Below are 18,830 nucleotides of genomic sequence, written 5' to 3'. Positions count from 1 at the left end.
GGTTATCCAAGGACAACTTTCCTTGGATCCTTTCTCTTTCTCTTCTCTCTCTCTCTCTCCCTCCCTCCCCTCATAGTAACCTCATAGCACCCCCTTTCTCAGAAGGTTTTCTGGTGAAGGTAAAATGGAATTTTATCATTGACTTTTCATGCCCGATTCTATCACCTTCTTTGAGTTCAAGAAATACCATTATGTGTATGCAGAGAGACAGATGGATATGGCAAAACTAGAAGGCAAGACCATATTGCTGTGAAAAGCTACTAAAAAGTGCCTGTCATAAGAGGAGGGTATTAATGTAGAAAGAAAGAAAATAGCAGAACTGATTTTTGCAAAGAGTTCCCTATCTTCTTGTGGGGTAAAGCATTTTTGATTTTCTACTTCCAGATATATTATGTGGAAGTGCAGTTTGACAGCTTTATGAAATTACCCTATACTTTAGTTTCAAATAATTTATAGTTACAGAGTATCACTATATGGCCTCCAGCAAATAATATTTGTATTATTCAACTCAGAAATTCGTTTGTTCTTCACATAAAGGGAGCATGTCATCCTGTATGTTGGATCTGTTGCCTGTAGTTTTCAATAGAATATAAAAAAACAGGAGAATTCATTGCTTGGAATATGAAAGTCATTTTAGGATTTTCATCTGAGCTTTCACAGTGAAAGTTTAGGACATTTATTTTTGCACCCTGCTCCTTTAACAATATGAAATTTATAGTCATAGTCATCTATCATAGGTTTATAGCGCTGTAAGTAATTTCTAGAGGTCCTTCAGCCAGTTCTCCTTATAAAGAGTCAACATTTAAATTCTGTTTTTCCATCCACTAACATAACTGAACTTAGATCCACTACTGTCCTGAGATTACTTTCTGTTCTGGTTAGACCTACCTAAGGGTCTCTGACCAAAATAGTGTTGTCCCTATTCTTTAGTTCATTCTATTTGTCCTAATCTTTCTTGTTTATTTGAAATTTGTACTTTTATCTATTCTAACCTTTGTTATCCAAGGACATCTTTCCTTGGGTCCTCTTTTTCATATTCTTTACCTCTAATAATGACCAGTCCCTTAGTTCCTTTATTTTGGCTTTCTAGATTTTTGATCTCATGCCTATTATAACAAATTACCCACCTGATTTTCTCTGATCTCGGGTAAAATGTCTGGCTCTTTACATCCTAGCACCCACTTGGCATTACAATTTGTAGTTCTATCTGGGACGTGAAAATCAATATGTGGGCATATACATAAATATATACACCCACATATATACACATGCACATACATATGTGTGTATATACTCTTACCCTATATTTGTACATTTGTGTAAACAACCCACACTCCCATATATGTGTGCATATGTATATGTGTGTATACAAACATATAAACATAAATCCATATATATATATATATATATATATATACACACACATGTGGGAGTGTATGTTTACATACACACTTGTATATATACACACATATATAGCATGCTTATAAATGTTTAACAACCAACCCTCCAAAAAGGTAACCCAATACATTTTCACATTTAATCTGCACTATTAGTTTTTTATCCATTCTTTTAAGTGCTCCTATCAATAAAACAATAAATCAAACCCTGATTTATCGTGTCTGCTGACTTTTGATATATTAATGGTCACGCTGACTGAAAATTTAACAATCAGCTCTAATTGAACCAGTACAAGTTGACTCCAGCACAATTCTGATAAATATTCCAAGGAATAAAAAAATGAATATGTAGGATACTAAAGAACAAACATATTCATAAACTAGTCTCACTTTACACATTGAATAAGCTAATTTTTCTGCAAGCCCAGAGATTATCCACTTATTTTTGAGGACTATTGATATGTGATATTGCTTTGGAATCTAACAAATATGCTTAAATTTCAAGAATCTTGAATTTCATACTAGAGAGCCAAGCTTAGTCAATACTTTCACACAGAAACATCTGTGATTGAATAATAAAGCATTAATTAAACAAACTGGCATTTACCTTTTAGAATTGAAAAAATAAATGCATGAATTCCCCAAATGATCTTCCCCACTGGGAAATTAGCATAACTTATTCACTGCCTGGGGGATATTACTGATGGTTGTTCTTTTCCAGAATTTTAGAATAAGAAAGCTTAATAAGATACTAAAACATACTAAATTCCAGAATGGAGATGCTCATCCCCAACTAAGTCACACTCTTAGGGAACATTAGCAACAGAACTTGTTTCTCATACAATTGAGAGGCGTAGTGGAGTTCAAGGAAACATGGAAACTGAATCTAGGGAAATGAAGAAAGGGTTGAAAAAGATTCTGAGGTTGCAAACCTGAGTGTAAACAAAGATGGAGGTACCCACAATAGAAACAGATGAAAAAGTCTATGAAGAATGGTATCCTAGTGTGACAAGATTACATATTTAAACCTAGATGGGATTTTAGCAATTCCAATAGACTTGGGATGACACCTAGAAAGAATTATGATGGCTGAATATAGATTTTCATCTATTTTGGTTTTTCTTTCTTGTGGTTTTCTCCCTTTTGATTTTTCTTGTACAATATGACAAAATATGGAAATATGTTTAAAATGATTGCTTATTTAATCTATATCAGATTGTCTCCTCTCTTGGGGAGAGGAGAGGTAAAGGAGGGAGGGAGAAATATTTGGGACACAAAGTCTTATGAAATTGAATATTGAAAACTATCTTTTCTTGTATTTGTAAAATAAAATTTTGAGAAAAACATTTGCCTTTGTTAGGTGGAACTTTTAAGAAAAAAAAAATAGGGATCTTAGAAGTCATCTTGATGAGGTCTAGATACGGGGTACCTAAATGAAATTAGAGTTTAGTTGAGATCCAGTGGCAGGTTTGGGGTACAGGGAGTCAAATAGAGCTCTCCTGCAACTCCCTTGGATTCAACACAAGGATATAGTAGTGAATGAGGTCTAGTAGTGGTACGAGTCCCCAATAAAAGCATTTATCGGCCCGAAAAGCTAGATTAATAAAAGAGGTTTATTATAGTGTTTGGAAACAAGGTTAAAGTATGGGTGAAGGTAGAGATAAGAAGGGCAGCAGACAGAGGGTCCAGTGGACAAAAAGTTCTGACATGCCAGGCGTAAGGCTGCCATGTTTGGGACCTCTGCAAAGAGGGGTCCCAGGTGTCCCTTTTATAATGAGAGATTTAGCTTGAGGAGCCTGTGGGTGTAGCCCCAAAGTTGGCTCAGATCCAGGTGGGGCTGGGACAGGTTTGAATCTTTTATTGGAATACAAAGGGACCTGGATTTGTGAATCAAAAGGTAATTACATTAACTAGGGGGGGTTGGGAATCAAAAAGAAAGGAGTAAGTCAATTCTTAAAGGGACCACATCCGCATCAGTCTTATCTGTTAGATAAGATTTTATCTATTAAAAAATAAGGAAACTGATACTACAGATGTTATATGGCTTGTCCAAGATCACACAAGTAGTAATTGACATATCCAAGAGTTGTAGTCTGGTCCATTGATTCCAAATCCAACATTCTTTCCTCTATATCACTGTCTTGAATCTTGATGAGATAAACTAAGCTAATTCAATTGATAGAGGAATATTTGATTATTTTAATGAACATATTGACTCATGGGATAATGGAGAAAAAAATATTGGCAAATATGATTTGGAATTGAGAAATGAAAGAGTCCAAAGACATGTATACTGTTCAGATGAATCATGCTTGTGTGCCTTGAATATTTTATTTTAGAAGGGAAATCAATAAACCAATAGGCCTTTATGAAGTGTCTGCTAGTAATATGTACAGCACCCAAAACAAAGGTAAAATGCCTGTCCTCAGGTCAAGTCAACAAGTATTTCCTAAGTGCCTCCTATGTGACAAGCACTAAGAAAAGAAAAGAAAAGAAAAACAGCCCTTGTATTCAAAGAACTCCCAGTCTAATGAGGGAAACAGCATACAAACAACTCCATACAAGCAAGAAATAGACAGGATAAACTGGAGATAATTCACTCAGGGAAAGCTCTAGCATTAAGGAGGATGGGAAAAGGTTTCTTGCAAAAGGTAGAATTTTAACTAAAACTTGAAGGAAGCTAAAAGATGAAGGTGAAAAGATAATTCCAGGCATCAGGGATAGTCAGTAATGATGTTCAGATTTGGGAGATTGAGTGTCTTGTATGAATAATAGGAAGGAAGCCAAAATTATTGTATTTGGATGATAGCAAGGTGTAAGAAGTCTAGAAAAATAAAAAGGGCTAGTTGACATTATACTCTGAGGAATGACTTGTATGTATATGAGTTTTAGTGTCTGGGAGTATGTCCATCTGGACCCCATCTCTTCTCTCTTTTCTCTCTACAGGCTTCTTCAGTTACTCAAACTTATATTTATACTGACAGGTGGTTTTTTCTTGTTTTGTTTTGCTTTGTTTTCTTTGAATAGGATGGAACACATTGCTACAATTGGTTTTTAGGATTCTGAAACAGAGACGCTATACAGCATCCTTATAACTGCAGCTCCTGGATTCCCACTGTTATGATTCCCACTTAAACAAATCAAACAAGAGGTGACTATTACCTTTTGACAATGGAACATTTATTAAATGTAATACATAGCAAAATAATTACCATAATTTAGTTCACATATAAACCTTGCACTAGCTTCCCAATACATTCCAGTTTCCATGGGAAAAAGTGAGCACAAGTTTATAAAACTTAACAGGGAGCACATGATTCCCCAAATTCCCAAAGCATATCTCACATCACTTGCTGTTTAATACTCTTAGCAAAAGTAGTTCTGCTAGTCCTGGGTACCTTAGAACTATTCAGATATGATTTACTGTCTATACTTAAGTAGTTTACTCCTCTTAGAACAAAATTAGCAAAAGGCAAGACTGACAAGCCTCTCCTTTCCTCAGCTCTGTTAAGCAAACGGGATTTTTCTTCCCCCAATGAGCTAAGCTCTTAGAAAAACTTGCAGAGCTTGTCTTCCTCCAGTAAACTCAGGGTTAGGTTAGCTCTAAGCCCATCTAAGCTTTCAATCTTGCTGCTTTTCTACAGCACAGATACTTATCTGGACTCATCTAGGTTGTGTTCCTTTAAAACATCAGACAGTCGCAGTTCTGAGTCTTGCACTCAGCTAGACCTGCCGCAGCTTGTCTCCTTTCAAGAAGGAAGTGGGAAATCTTTTCCTTGCTTTTATGTTTTTCCTTGGTTTCTATCCTCAGATTTGCTTTTTTTGATTTCCTGCATCTTCTTTCTCAGTTTATCTTCTGCCTCAAAGCAAGTTCTCCTTGTATGAGGTAACTAATCTCTTTCTTAGAGTGAGAAACCAAAATTCACATTTCTGTCACACATGCTACAAAAAGACAATATACAATCACAACAAAAAAAAGTTGTGATTATCACGATTTCCGTTATCATTCTCAAAGTTCCCACAATATTCACGTGTAAATTAGTTCCTGAGAAGTAAAACACTTTGCCTTCAGCCTAGGTGTCATAAAGGCAATTATGTGGCATAATATTTAGAATGCTGGGCATGCGGTCAAGAATAATGGGGTTCAATCTTTCCTCAGACATTTGCTAGCTGTTCGACCTTGGCCACATGACTGAACCTCTGTCTTCTTCAGTTTCCTCATGTATAAAATAGGGTTGCTAATAAAATCCATCCTAACATCGTTATGAGAATAAGTGAGATATTTGTGAATCTTAAAGCAACACACAAACACACGATTTATATAAAACAGACATTTAAGTTTGTTTTGTTTTGGATGAGAGCAAGGTACTAGAATGAAGTGCTGGAGTTGTTGTTGCTGTTGATGATACCATGGCATGCAAGTGAATTTCATTTAAGTGAGGGAGGACTTAGCAAGGTCACCTGCCTCTCTTTTCCCTCTAGATCCATCTAAGCCCAGTAGCCACATAAAGATCAGAATGACTGGAGATGGCAAGGATTCTAGGAGGCAGGTGGTCATTTTCAGGCTTGGTGATGGAGAATGGACTGTCATATACAAGGGACAGCAAGACCAGATAGCTAAACTGTCTAAAAGGGAATAATATGAGGCTGGAAAGGTAACATAATGAACTTCAAATACCAGAAAACGTGATTTGTACTATATCTTAGAAGCAATAAAGAGTCCTAGGAATTTATTAAACAAGACAAGGAGATGTCAGACCTATGTTTTATGAAAAGCATTATGATCACTATATAAAGAATAGATTGGGGAATGGGTGACAAGGCAAATAGATTAATTAAGAGGCTATGCTAATAATACAGATAAGAAATAATGAGGATCTGAATATAATATGTATAATTCTATGCGAGTAGAAATAATATAATCTGTATAATCTATGTGAGTAGAAAGAAGATAGAAAATACAGCACATAGAGAACACCAAGTGACAGTACAAAAATGAAGTTAATTCCATGCTTGTTGAGTGGAACATCATCATTCCATGGAATGTGGAGGACAATGTTGCTTAACTAAAGTTCTATGTTGGTATTTGGACAGTTAGAATGACTGTATTAATAGGTTTGGGAGTTCACATAATATTAGGAAATAGGGAATCAGTACAGGACATTGAGCATGAGACTTGGTTAAAGTGTTTTATTACCTGGAGACCCTAAGATATCAATGGAAAGATCCTATAGACTTTTAATTCTACCACCTGATCCACGTTGTATTGAATCTGTTGACTCTGAATTAGTTATGTCATAGAAACCCCTTCTCTTTTTTGTGAGACAAATGTAATTTGGGAACAAATGGAGAATTATTAATATGGATAACTATTTGAAGGCAGAATATCTATTTGATATAAAAACTAGACAGAACTCCCATAATACACAAATAGAAAGGAAAGTAATATTAACAAGCATTCAAAGAGCTTGCAATATTATATATTAAAATCTTTATATTAGGTTAATTCTTGATTTAGGAATTTTTGTCCTTTTTTTAAAATAGAGGATAGGTAGAGCTATAATATGCTAAAAAAGGGAATTCTTCACAAAGGTAGAATCCAAAAGAAAGTCATTTAAATATGACGGAGAATGCAGTCCAATAGGAAAATGGATGCATTTTTGTTTTAATTGCCTTGAAGATTTTTAAGCACAGCAAATCTCATTTCAGGATTTTAACACATTAGAGACCAAAGGAAAACTGCCTACTTGGCCCAAATAGTATATTTTTTCCCCAATGGTTAGTTTATCAAAGGCATCACACAATGTAACAAGATCTAGAAATTCAAAATTGTAATTGTTTGCTGAAATTCTAGGCACCTGAGTTTATTCAGTATCTATATTTATAGTATCTCTCTAATTGTATGAAACATCCCTTCTCAAGTGTGTTAGAAAGAGATGAATGTCACCTTAGGAAATGAGAGCTAACTCTTTCTACTTGATAGATAGAAGGCATTTTGCCTTCAATGAAAATCTAGTTGCATATTGCTGTTACCAAGCAACATGCTAACGGAAACCAAGCAATCTATTGATATATACCAGTTTGGCTTTACAATCAGGTTTGAGTGTATAGGACACATAGAAAATACTGACAAATGCCAAGAAAAAAAAAGCAAGACTGGTTGCAAAGAGTTTGATCTCATTAAGGAGTTTTTGATAAACAAAGACAATACAAAATGAGGCAGCTAGGACTAAGTATGTTCTCTGCTGTTTCTTCCATGATCCCAACCATGTGCATTAAGAATCAGATAAATATTGTATGCAGGCTAATTTTGTTTTAAGGTTGGGAAGATCAGCGCTTTAATTAGGAGATGTTCATAAATGAACTTGCCAACCAAAGAAACAAGAAGAGCAATCAGCACTAAGAGGATATAGGACTATTACATTAATAATATTCAAGAATTAATAAAATGCCAGTTTAGTAGATGAGTGAGGAAGAAAAGATTTTTATAGTAAACTCTCCTCTCTAGTCTTTTCCTTTCTATTTCTGTGGCCACTCTGGCCTACAAATTGGCTTCATTTCCTGGCCTTATTTATGGATGGAAATAAGGATTGAGTCTATATGACAAAATATACTGCAAAATTCAGGCAAGACCTGATAGCTATTATTTGGTAGGAGGAAAGCTGTCATTCCCCAATCAAGGGGAAATGGAACAAAGGAAAGTAGCCTGGAATAATGGAAAGGAAGTGAAAAGGTGAGAAGAAATTAGCAATATCTAGAAAGAGTTAAAAAGTTACTAAGAGCATAGAAAGAAATCACAGATGATCTACATTTAAACAGACACTTATCTTAATAGAGAAATATCAAAAACTAAAGAGAAGGCAGGTTGTCAGCAGTTGGGTGTCATTTCCTAGATTCACTAAGTTCTTGTAAAGAACATACTGGACTTGGAGTCAAATCTCACTTCCAGTACTTGTTTCCATCACTGCTGTTATTGTAAGGCTGTGTAGAATGTGAGAATACTAGGAATCTGTGTTGGAAAGAACTTTGAGACCATTTAGTAGAATTCTTATTTTACAATGAATTAGCTGGGGCCTAGAGAGGTAAATTACCCAAGCCCATAAGATTTAGATTTTTGAATGAATACTTGATTTCATTAGTGACAGAATTCTATTCTTTTGTATAAATCACAATCCACCCATACTGTCTCATTCCCATGTGATTCTTACTATATCTATCTACAGCTCTTTCTTTCCATCCCTCCTTCTTACCATTCCTACTTTCTTTTGAAGTTCATTTCAATACCACATCCTATTTGAAGCCTTCACCAATCAGCTTAGCTGCAAGTTCCTCACTCCTTATTCCATGAACAACTTGTAATTCTTCCATAAGTATTTTGAATATATTTATGACTCCAGGTGGAATGTCAGCTCATTAAGAACAGGAACTATGTCATTTTTATCTTTGTATTCCTTGTGCCTGGAAAATGATAGATCTTTCCTAAATACTTGAGTATGGCTGGATCGATTTATCCAACATGCTACAATCCTTCCTCTGCTTCATTGGAATTTTCTTGGATACCAGGCAATCCATCTATTAACTCTCATTCTTACTAACTGACTAGTCTACGTCCTTTCTCCTCTTCATACACATTAAGAAATCCTTGACGATGTCATTTATGTCATGTGTCATATGAATCAATAAAGTCATTATAGGTAATATACTACAGTTTATATACACTCACCAAACACTTTTCTATTGCTCTTTGGGTCACCTATGAAGTTTATTGTTCTGAGATTGGAGCATTCAAGGATTTCTACCCATGGAACATTACTGGGAGGATCCAGCTTTTAAAAAGATGAACTTCTATAGCAGAAAGCAGCATGAGAGTCATTGAAAGCATTATATTTTTAGAGTAAAACATCAAAATGGGTCAGAAAGCACAGGTTCTATCCCTACAGCACGCAAATAAAGTGAATTCACACTTAGTCTCAAGGAGTGACATGTATACTGGCTTGACTTTATTAAACTGGGCATCTGTCATAAGTAAAAGAAAAAAATTATGGGGGAGGAGAATGAAACTCTAAAACAGCAGAAAGGAGGAAGGGAAGAAGGGGATGACTTACATAGCATTTCAAGTCATGAACTTTTTTTTTTAATCAATGAAGTTTATAAAATAGAACCAGAAGGATTCTACAGATGCTTATGTTGGCTAAGGGACAACTGATACCAACCTGTTGTGGTTGGTTATTTTTTGACGTCCTACCAAGTACATTGGGCAGGGGTAATTTCACTGCTGCTTCTAGTTTTGGGTAATAAGATCTTCATTTTTGTGATTTTGTATTTTCTACAGCATTTTACTGGAGCTAATAATTTCTTCTTCCTCATTGGTGTTTTAATTTATCTGAGTTCCACAGAAGGAATGTCTACTTATTTATGTGTGAATGTGGTGGAAGGGTAAGGAATGCTCAGAGAAAGCTACAAAAACCCCTGCTTTTTTTCTGATATCTGTCCACTTTATGCAAATACAAATCATCTCTAGGGAAGTTGTGACAAATTATTGCAAAGAGAAGAATCATTGATGCAATCTCTTCTAAAAAATGAAGTCTCAGAGAGACATCTTGACATCCAAATGAAATAAAAGCAGTACACAATCTTTGCTTTTAGCAGAAATGGGATCTAAATAATTGTTCTGCCCTACAGTCACACACACGGCAACATGGAATCTAATGAAACCTTGACAGAGGAATTTTGTGAGTTTTCCTGGAGGCCACCTGTTGTTCTCTTGAGGGAAGGGGATTGGAGGACAGGCTGTCATAGCATCACATGCAGATTCACGCTCACCTTCCTCCTGATCAGACTATAAGTCTATCCATGAGCTCAAGATAAAAGTCAGGGAGACCTAGCTTAGAATATCACTTCTGATATTTAGTAGCTGTATGGCCAAGAACGAGTCACTTATCTCTTTTGATCTTACTTTATTAATCAATAAAGTGGGCATTATAAAATTTGCCATATCTAATTCACAGGACTATTGTGAGGGTCAAATAAGTTAAGGTTTGTAAAGCATTTTGTAAATATTAAAGTGCTGAATAAATGTCACTGATTTTATCATTGTCTCTGCTGTTACTGCTGTTATCCAACCTACCATAGGGATTGGCCAACAAGGCAAAGAAAACTACTTGTATAGTAACACTTCCCTCTTAAGGATCTTGTGGGTATAAATGGTGTAATATTTTAAAGTGTTTAGCTTAGCATAGTGCCTGATACATAGTAGGTAGGTGCTTAATAAATGTTCCTTCCCCTATAGCATCTTAGTGGTATTTGTGCCTCTTGACAGCCCATAGAAAATAGAAAATCCATAATTATCTTAAAGTGACTTTAATTATTCCTTTTTTATTGTTTTTTGTTTTTGTTTTTACAATAACAGGATAGCCTAGCCACAAGTCAGCAGCATAAAAAAGCTCAGCAGCACACAGAATATAGGATTCTGTGTACTATTTTTAAAACTTTGGGCAAACCATTTCATCTGTTTACTCACTTGCAAAATGAAGGGGTCAGATGCAATGATCTTTCTCTCCAAGATTCTTTATAGTTCTAAATCCTGTGAATCTTCCACCCTAGTGGCAGGTCATATCATAGTTGCCCTATTTCTCTTTTGCTTACAAGAGAACTTAGGAATGTCCTTCTGCAAAACTAAATGTCAGGGGAAACCTGATATTACTTGCAACAGAGGTTTCTGAGATATTAGAAAACATCTCTTTCCAAGCATCAGGAAGTTTCTAGGCCTTAGCTTGATGTCTGATGTTGATGCAATGAAGTGAAAAATGGCAGTTTTTCCTGTTGCTGTGGAAAAATTTTTCTACCTATATGCTTGTCTTACTTGTTTAAAAGCATACTCTTTCTTTCCTTTTTCTTTCTTTCCTTCCTTTCTTCTTTCTATAGATTATTCAATAATAAATAAAGGTATTAAATTATATAATTTTCATGCCCCTTTGAGGTCTAAAATATGGATGATCCTGTTTTTTTAAGAAGTATAGAATATTTCAAGTTAAAAAATCATTTATCAGGTCACAGGTTTCCTGATTAAGACAATGGTTATTCAACTACTCTTCCTCTAAAGGCAAGGAATGGAATATTATAGAGTTCGAAATCTCCAGAGAATGTCCCATAGCATTCATTCCATCTGCCCTGTTTTTCCAGGAGAGCTCAGGAGAGCCCTCCAGCCCTCCTAATCAACTTACTCACCTCTAGGTCCCAGTCTTCAATAACTTACAAATTTCTTTTAGTAGAATTCCATTATTGATGGGGAGTTAATTGGGTTTAGAATATGGATCCTTAAAACAAGGTAAGAATATTAATCATCTTTATGTTTTTTGCATAGCACCAAAAGAAAATAAATTTCTTTGTAAAAATCCTACCTAGAGTTTTTGGGGTATATAAAAATGACATTTATTACTTTGGCTGACATCAAAGAGATTCCTTCTGGTGAAAAGGAAGCTTTTGCCTTTGTGTGATCTATCTTTATTCCCATAAGGGGATTTTCTTGAATATATATTTTTGAATACACAAAACAATCCAATCTGATGGATTGCTCTCTATTTTGAAATAGTATTTATACCATTTTGGATAAGCACTTTCCACACCCCTTTCATTTTTGTCCTCTAACCGAGAAATATGAGGCTTTAAGAACCATTTAAAGAGTACCAGACACACACCTATGCTTCATCAATCCCACTTCCAGATATGAGAGTCTTCTAGCAGCTGACAATTTTGAGTGACACAAGCTGAGGCTCTCAGTCAGCTGTCATTTCCATGTAAATTATCATACTGGTTTGTGATTTTCTATCCTGAGCTCTTTAATAAAACTTCTGCTGAAAACTTAGTTGCATTTACGTGATTTATGATAGATGTAAGAATATGATATCAATTGATGCTGAGTCAGGATGGATTTAATTAATTAGCTATGTATAAAGTAAAATTGCTGAGTATTGTTTAGGATCATCTGCTTTTCAAATTTTCTTAGCCAATGCCATACTGTTAGAAATACATTTAATAGTTTGCAAGTTTTAAGCAGCATTGAATTTATGCTTTGGGAGAACTTTTTTCTCAAAAAAGCATTGAAGCTGATCATGCAATCCACTGGAATTCTGAAAATTCATAAAGATAGGAGAGAACTTCCCTCTCCCTTCTTAAAATACAGGGGAGAGGATAACATTCCTTTCCTTTGTGGCTCCAGATGGTGCATTGTTAATGGAATCTTTATGGAGTGCAAAAAGAGAATTATCTGAATATTTTATCAAATTTATATAAGAATCTGTGAAGAATTTGCTTTGTTCCATTTAAATAGTTATTCAGTTAACAAATTATTCTTCCAGGAAATTCCTCTATTCTTTTTTTCTCATTCATAGAAATCAATGAAAGAAGCAAAAACACGCATCATTATCAAGACTTTAAATTTCTAACAGTTTTGGTGCTGAATATAATACAAATCAAAAAATCATACAATAAAATTTCCTTTTTAAAATGTAATTTGTAAAGATAATTCTTCTCATTTATAAATTCAAAGAATTTTCAAACTCAAATTATTAATTATATTTTTATGAGCATACTATATCTGAACAAGTGAATTTTAATTAATAATTAAAGTTATGAAATACTCTACACTGTTTTCCCTTCTCTTAAGAAAAAAAATATTTACTACTTATTCAATGATTAATATATCTTTGGGGAGATAAATGAGAAGAGATCATGGAATCCTAAGATTATAGGATTAGAGATCCAGAAGCACAAAAGACCTGAAACCTTGGCAAGTTCCATCTGCTCATTTTATAGATGTAGAAACTCAGCTATAAGGATAATAAAAGCATTCTCTGCCCTCAGACAGTTGCTATTTAATGACAGAGAGAAATCAATATGTGAGATGTTTAAGAACTCCTCCAATAAACCAAGCACTCTGAGGTACTCCTGTAGTTCCTATGACAGGAAAGATTGGAGGATGTATACTGCTTGAATTAAGGTTTTCTGAGTGACATAAGACTACAGAAGGGAGACATCAGACTGGAGCAGTCCAAGCTGGAAAGGGAGCAGCAAGTCAGAGTTTTCATGTCTGACCAGCATGGCCACAGTCTAAAATTTTAAAAAATCTCCCTGTGCAACAAGAGAACTGTTCGGTTCTGCAAACATATATTGTATCTAGTATACTGCAACATATTTAACATATATAGGACTGCTTGCCATCTAGGGGGAGGGGTAGAAGGAGGGAGGGGAAAAATCGAAACAGAAGCAAGTACAAGGGATAATGTAAAAAAATTACCCTGTCATGGGTTCTGTCCATAAAAAGTTACTATAAAATAAAAAAAAAAATTTAAAAAAATCTATAACAAAAAACATGAATAAATTACAAGGAACAGAAGCCATGCTGCTTTGAGAAAGGTTATAGATTAAGCATGTGCAAGTTAGAGTGACAACAATAATTAATTTTATATATTGCTTTTGAAAGCACTTTATATACTTTTTTTCAAATTTCACTCTCCCAACAGTTCCATGGATTAGGTATTATAATTATTTTCCTTTTGCTGAGGTGAAAAACAGAAGCTCAGAGAGGTAATAGAGAAGTCAATAAGGGTACAAAGATTTGAATCTAGCACTTCCAAATGGAAAGACCAGCACTAACCATGATACTATACTATGTATTCATAAAAGAATAAGGGATGATAATAAGGTAAAGCTGTGGAATTTTTTGTTTATTCATTTAATTGGCTGGTTGGTTTTTGGTCCTATTTTCTCTGATAATCTTTGGACTGAAAAAGATAGAATTAAAAAGGCTAAAATGGAGTTGACACCCAAGATAAGAAATAAGACACTAAAAGAGTACTTAGCTTCCCTAGGTGAGTTTGAATCATTAGATCCAGGTAAAGTATAGGCCCCCTTATAGTAAAAACTGGCAAATGTCATTACTGAGCCAATGAGCCAATGACTGGCAAATGTTTTTGCTGATCCTGGAAATTTCTTGGCAAACAGAAGACATGCAACAGGATAAGAAAAGAACAAATGTCCCAATTTTCTCAAATTGGACTATAACGAAGGCTGAAAAATACCGGCCAGTTTGATTCTATGGGAAATTCTACAACGTATTATTAGAGAGATAGGGAGTGGATATCTGGAATATGAATTGGTAACACAAAGAGCCAGCATGTTTTCACAAAAAAAAAAAAAGACTAACCACATTTCAATTTCTAAGAGGGTTATTTTTAAGGTCCATTGGGGAAATGTTACAGATGCAGTTCATCTAGATTTTAAGCTGAGAGTCTGTATAAGCTTCTTATGGCATTCTTATGGAAATAATAGAGAGATGCATGCTACATGGTAATATAAATATGAACTATAGCATATTTAAGTGAATTAGATGGCAGGGATAAAAAATAGTCATTAGCAGTTGAGAGTCAGCTGCATAGCAGTGTCTGGGGGAATGACCCAAATATCTGGGATTGTGTCAGTGCTGTTTAACATTTACATCAATGATTTAAATAAAGATATAGAAAACATGCTACTCAATTATTTCAGTTGTGTCCAACTCTTCATCATTCCATTTTGGGGATTTTCTTAGCAAAATACTCGATTGGTTAGCCAGTTCCTTTTCCTTATTTTTATTTTGCTTTATCCACTATGCCACCTCGCTGCCCTATAATAGTTAGCATTCATATCAGATTTACAGATGACACAAAAATGGTAACTAAAATATTGGAGGACAAGAAATTCAACATGATGGCACAGGGTCTGAAGATAATACTCTGCTGGGACTGATGGAATGAATTATGCATGTTCATCTTTGAGAGAAGAAGACTTTAGGAACTTCAAGTATTTGAAGGAATATCTTTTAGAATAGGGATTAGATTCCTGCTTGTTCCCATAAGGACCAATTAAGTATAATGGGTAGAAATAGCAAATAAACATAATTGGGCTTGTCATAAGGAACAGATAACTTAACAATTTAAACTCTCCAGAAAGGGCAGCCCTGGATGATAGTCATTTTGCCTCCACAAGAAATCTTTCAGAGGCTAGATGATAACTTCTCAGGCATGTTGTAGAAAGAATTCTTAAATCCACTATGCATTCAGTGAGATGGTCTCCAAGATCGTTTCTATCTCAAAGATGATGGGGAGTTAGTTACCCTGGGCATATATGAGTGTGTGTGTGTGTGTGTGTGTGTGTGTGTGTGTGTGTGTATGGGCAATATGTGTGCATGTATATACATGTGAGTTAAATTCCAAGAGCCTAATGTTAATAGTTTTTAATTATTATATCTTAAATGTTAGCCATAGAATATCACTTATAAGTACAAATTGGTGTCCTTTTGACTAAGTGCCATAGAAACATGCATTTCTGTGCAAAGACAGTTCTCTTAATATAATATAGTTGTTCAAGATAGAAAGTAATTTAAAGGGAATTGTTATTAATATTTTTATTTATAACCAATAAGATTGCAGTCTCTCCTTGAAGTTGCTAGGTATTAATTGATTAATCATATATATATTATAGAATTTATATATATATATATATATATATATATATATATGTGTATATATATATATATATATATATATATATATAAAGTCCCATTAGATTTTCTGAAGATACATGGTGGAGAGAGTGAGAGATTTGACATTAGGAAAATCTGGTACATATGACTGTTAAGCTTTCCACAATTTAGAATAAGAGGAATTAACCATTAACAATGATCTTGAAATACATAATTTTGAGATGTCATCTATTTTCTTTTTTTTCTATTTTTTATTGTGGGTAAAGTGGGAGAGCTGGACACAGTTTAGATGATTCTGATTTTGTTGACAACATCTAGGGCATTGTAGTCTGAAGCAAGGCAAAAGGCCTTCTTCTCTCCACCAGGCCAAAGCAGTATATTGATCTTGGCCATGTCGATGAGGTACAATTCCTTTACTGCCTGCTTGATCTGATGCTTGTTGGCCTTGAAGTCTACAAGTCTTAGTCTTCTTCATAGCAGACTCAGTGGTCAAGAGAAGCTTAATGAAGGCAGAGCTTGTTTCTCCAACAGTTACTTTTCTGAGGGTATTTGGGATGCCTTTGAAGTCTTAGGGTCTTGAGTTGCTAGAAGGTGAAGGAAGTTTGGATCTCCTTCTTTCTGTGGCTATGGACAACCTTCAACACCACCTTTTTGGCCTTCAAAGCATTTGACTTGGCTTTTGTCTTGGGGTGAAGAAGGAACCAGCCTTCTTCACCTTCTGAGCCAGCTTGGGGGAAAGGCTGTTTTATTGTAGCCGTGAGCTATGATTTAATCTGTATTGATATCTTTCCGTGTAGGAATCTACTTTTTTTCATCGCTTCCCCAACAGATGCAGAGCATCCATTTGTTCATAGACTTTTAGTCTTGGGGAATGTGACCTGAAACATTAGATAGTGAATCCATGGATTTTCTTTTTTTTTTTGTATTTTTCACAAATATTTGAGTCAATACTTATAAGGATTGCTTTGTCACATACTGTCAATATCAACTTGCTCATGATAGAGACAAATCTCACATTTGGAAGCATTTTTATTTATATATGATTCATGCAACAAACAGATTTCCCTCGAACACCTAATGTCCTCAGTATGAAACTTTGAGGGTTCGGGTTATTTTTCAATTATTGATTTTTCTTCTAAATGCTGCAGCTTCTATTGGCATGGCAATTGGAAGACTTGATTGGTGACAAGGAGAATCAGGGTTAATTTCACCTAATCATATAGTGGATAGAGCTTTGCGCTTACAGTCAGGAGGAATTGGGTTCAACTCTTGCCTGGGCAAGACTAGTGTCAGACTCAATTTCTTCATCTATATGAGGGTAATAATAACTCCTGCCTCATAATGTTGTTGTAAGGATCAAACAAGGTAATATATGTTAAATCTTTTTCAAAACTTAAAATGCTAGCTATTATTTTAATTGAATACAAATAAAATTAACATATAGAAACATGTCATACTACATTAAGCTATATATTCTATATATATATTCAATGTGCCTATACAGCCTCTTTGATAATGATATGCTCATTAACCTGCCTGGGGAGAGGGGAATTGGGAGGAATTTAGCATAAAGACCAGTAAGAATATCTAAGTGAATGAAGTCATATCCTATAAGAGACTCCCTTACCCCCTTCATTCTTAGAGCTATCTTTCCTCTTCAAATTATCCTATACATACTGCTGATATATTTAGCTTCAAGTGGCTACTACTGGCCATCTGCCCAAATCTGTTCAACAAAAAGGTCATTGGTTATATTTATTCCAGTGGTTATTATGGGGAGACAACTTTAATTAAGAGGTGATAATTAAGATAGTCAGGGGAAAGGAAAAGATTTAAGATGAAGGGAAATTCATTGCTTAAGGAACGGGAATTCCAGAGGGTACCATGGACAGATTGGGTAGAATTAAGTTTAAATTTTGCAGTAGAAGTATTGTGGAAAACGCAAATGAGAAATCAGGGGGTAAGTATAAAAATGCTTACAAGTGTGAGATTTGAATCCATCATAAGCAATTTGGTGTGAAACTATGTGACAAAGCAATCCCTATGAGGGTCAAGATCCACATATTAGGGAAAAAATCCATGGATTAGCCATCTAATCTTTCAATGCTTCAGACCACACCCCCTAAGACTAAGTCTGTAGACAAATTGATGGTCTAACTCCATGGGGAAAGAGAGGAGGGAAGAAAATTTCTACACTGGAAACTTCTCATACAGATTAAATTATAGTTCCTGGCCACAACAAAAAAGATGGCATCCCAAAATAATGTACCTCAGAACCACTGTTAATGGCTAAATCCCCTTAATTCTGCTTGGAAAGCTCAATAGTCACATGTGCCAGTTTTTCCTAACTTCTAAACTGTTATTCTCTCCATGATGTACCCTTAGGAAACTTTCTGGAACTGAATAGAGTTTGGCTGATGATCTATACATCAGAATTCCTGGGATGTGAAGGTTTGGCTATGTATAAGAATATTTATCAGTGAAAAGAGGGCACCACTGGGCTCAGCAGGAGGCCAGAAATCAGAGGGAAGGTAGCCTTTCTCTGCACAGAGGTTCTTCCCATCCCACTTGGGATGTGGGGCTGGCAGCAAGAGACAGAAGTTGTCTTTTGCTGGCCCAGATGGAAGTATGTGCTTCGGTGCACAGGGGGATCCCTGGCCCTTGCAGCCTTCCCTTAGGGGACATGCTGTGCCTAGTAGGAGGGGGAAGTAGGACTTCCTCTGAGGTCTTCTCACCTGAGAAGCCTGGTTACCTCATAAGGTGGAAAAGCAGTAGATTCCCTGCCATGAAGAAATCCTTTGGAGAAGATGCAGGACACTTGGCCGAGTGCCTAATAGCCTTTCCTCAGTGGGCATACTGTATCCAGGAGGAGATGGAAGGCCTAGGACACTAGTGCATGCAATTTTTGTTCA

The 18,830-nt window shown here is 35.4% G+C and overlaps 1 protein-coding gene and 1 pseudogene across 3 annotated transcripts in view; one reads left to right on the top strand and one right to left on the bottom strand.

Moving 5' to 3' along the window:
• Nucleotides 1-18,830, top strand: part of MACROD2 (mono-ADP ribosylhydrolase 2) — a 2,209,416-nt gene that overhangs the window by 1,980,347 nt on the left and 210,239 nt on the right. The gene's annotated exons all lie outside the window — the stretch shown is intronic.
• On the bottom strand, nt 16,044-18,603 carry LOC127552274 (60S ribosomal protein L23a-like; annotated as a pseudogene).

This window comes from Antechinus flavipes, chromosome 2 (assembly GCF_016432865.1).
Source record: "Antechinus flavipes isolate AdamAnt ecotype Samford, QLD, Australia chromosome 2, AdamAnt_v2, whole genome shotgun sequence".
Lineage (NCBI taxonomy): Eukaryota > Metazoa > Chordata > Mammalia > Dasyuromorphia > Dasyuridae > Antechinus > Antechinus flavipes.
The sequence above is the reverse complement of the archived record's forward strand: the minus strand, read 5'-3'. Positions and strand labels throughout refer to the sequence as shown.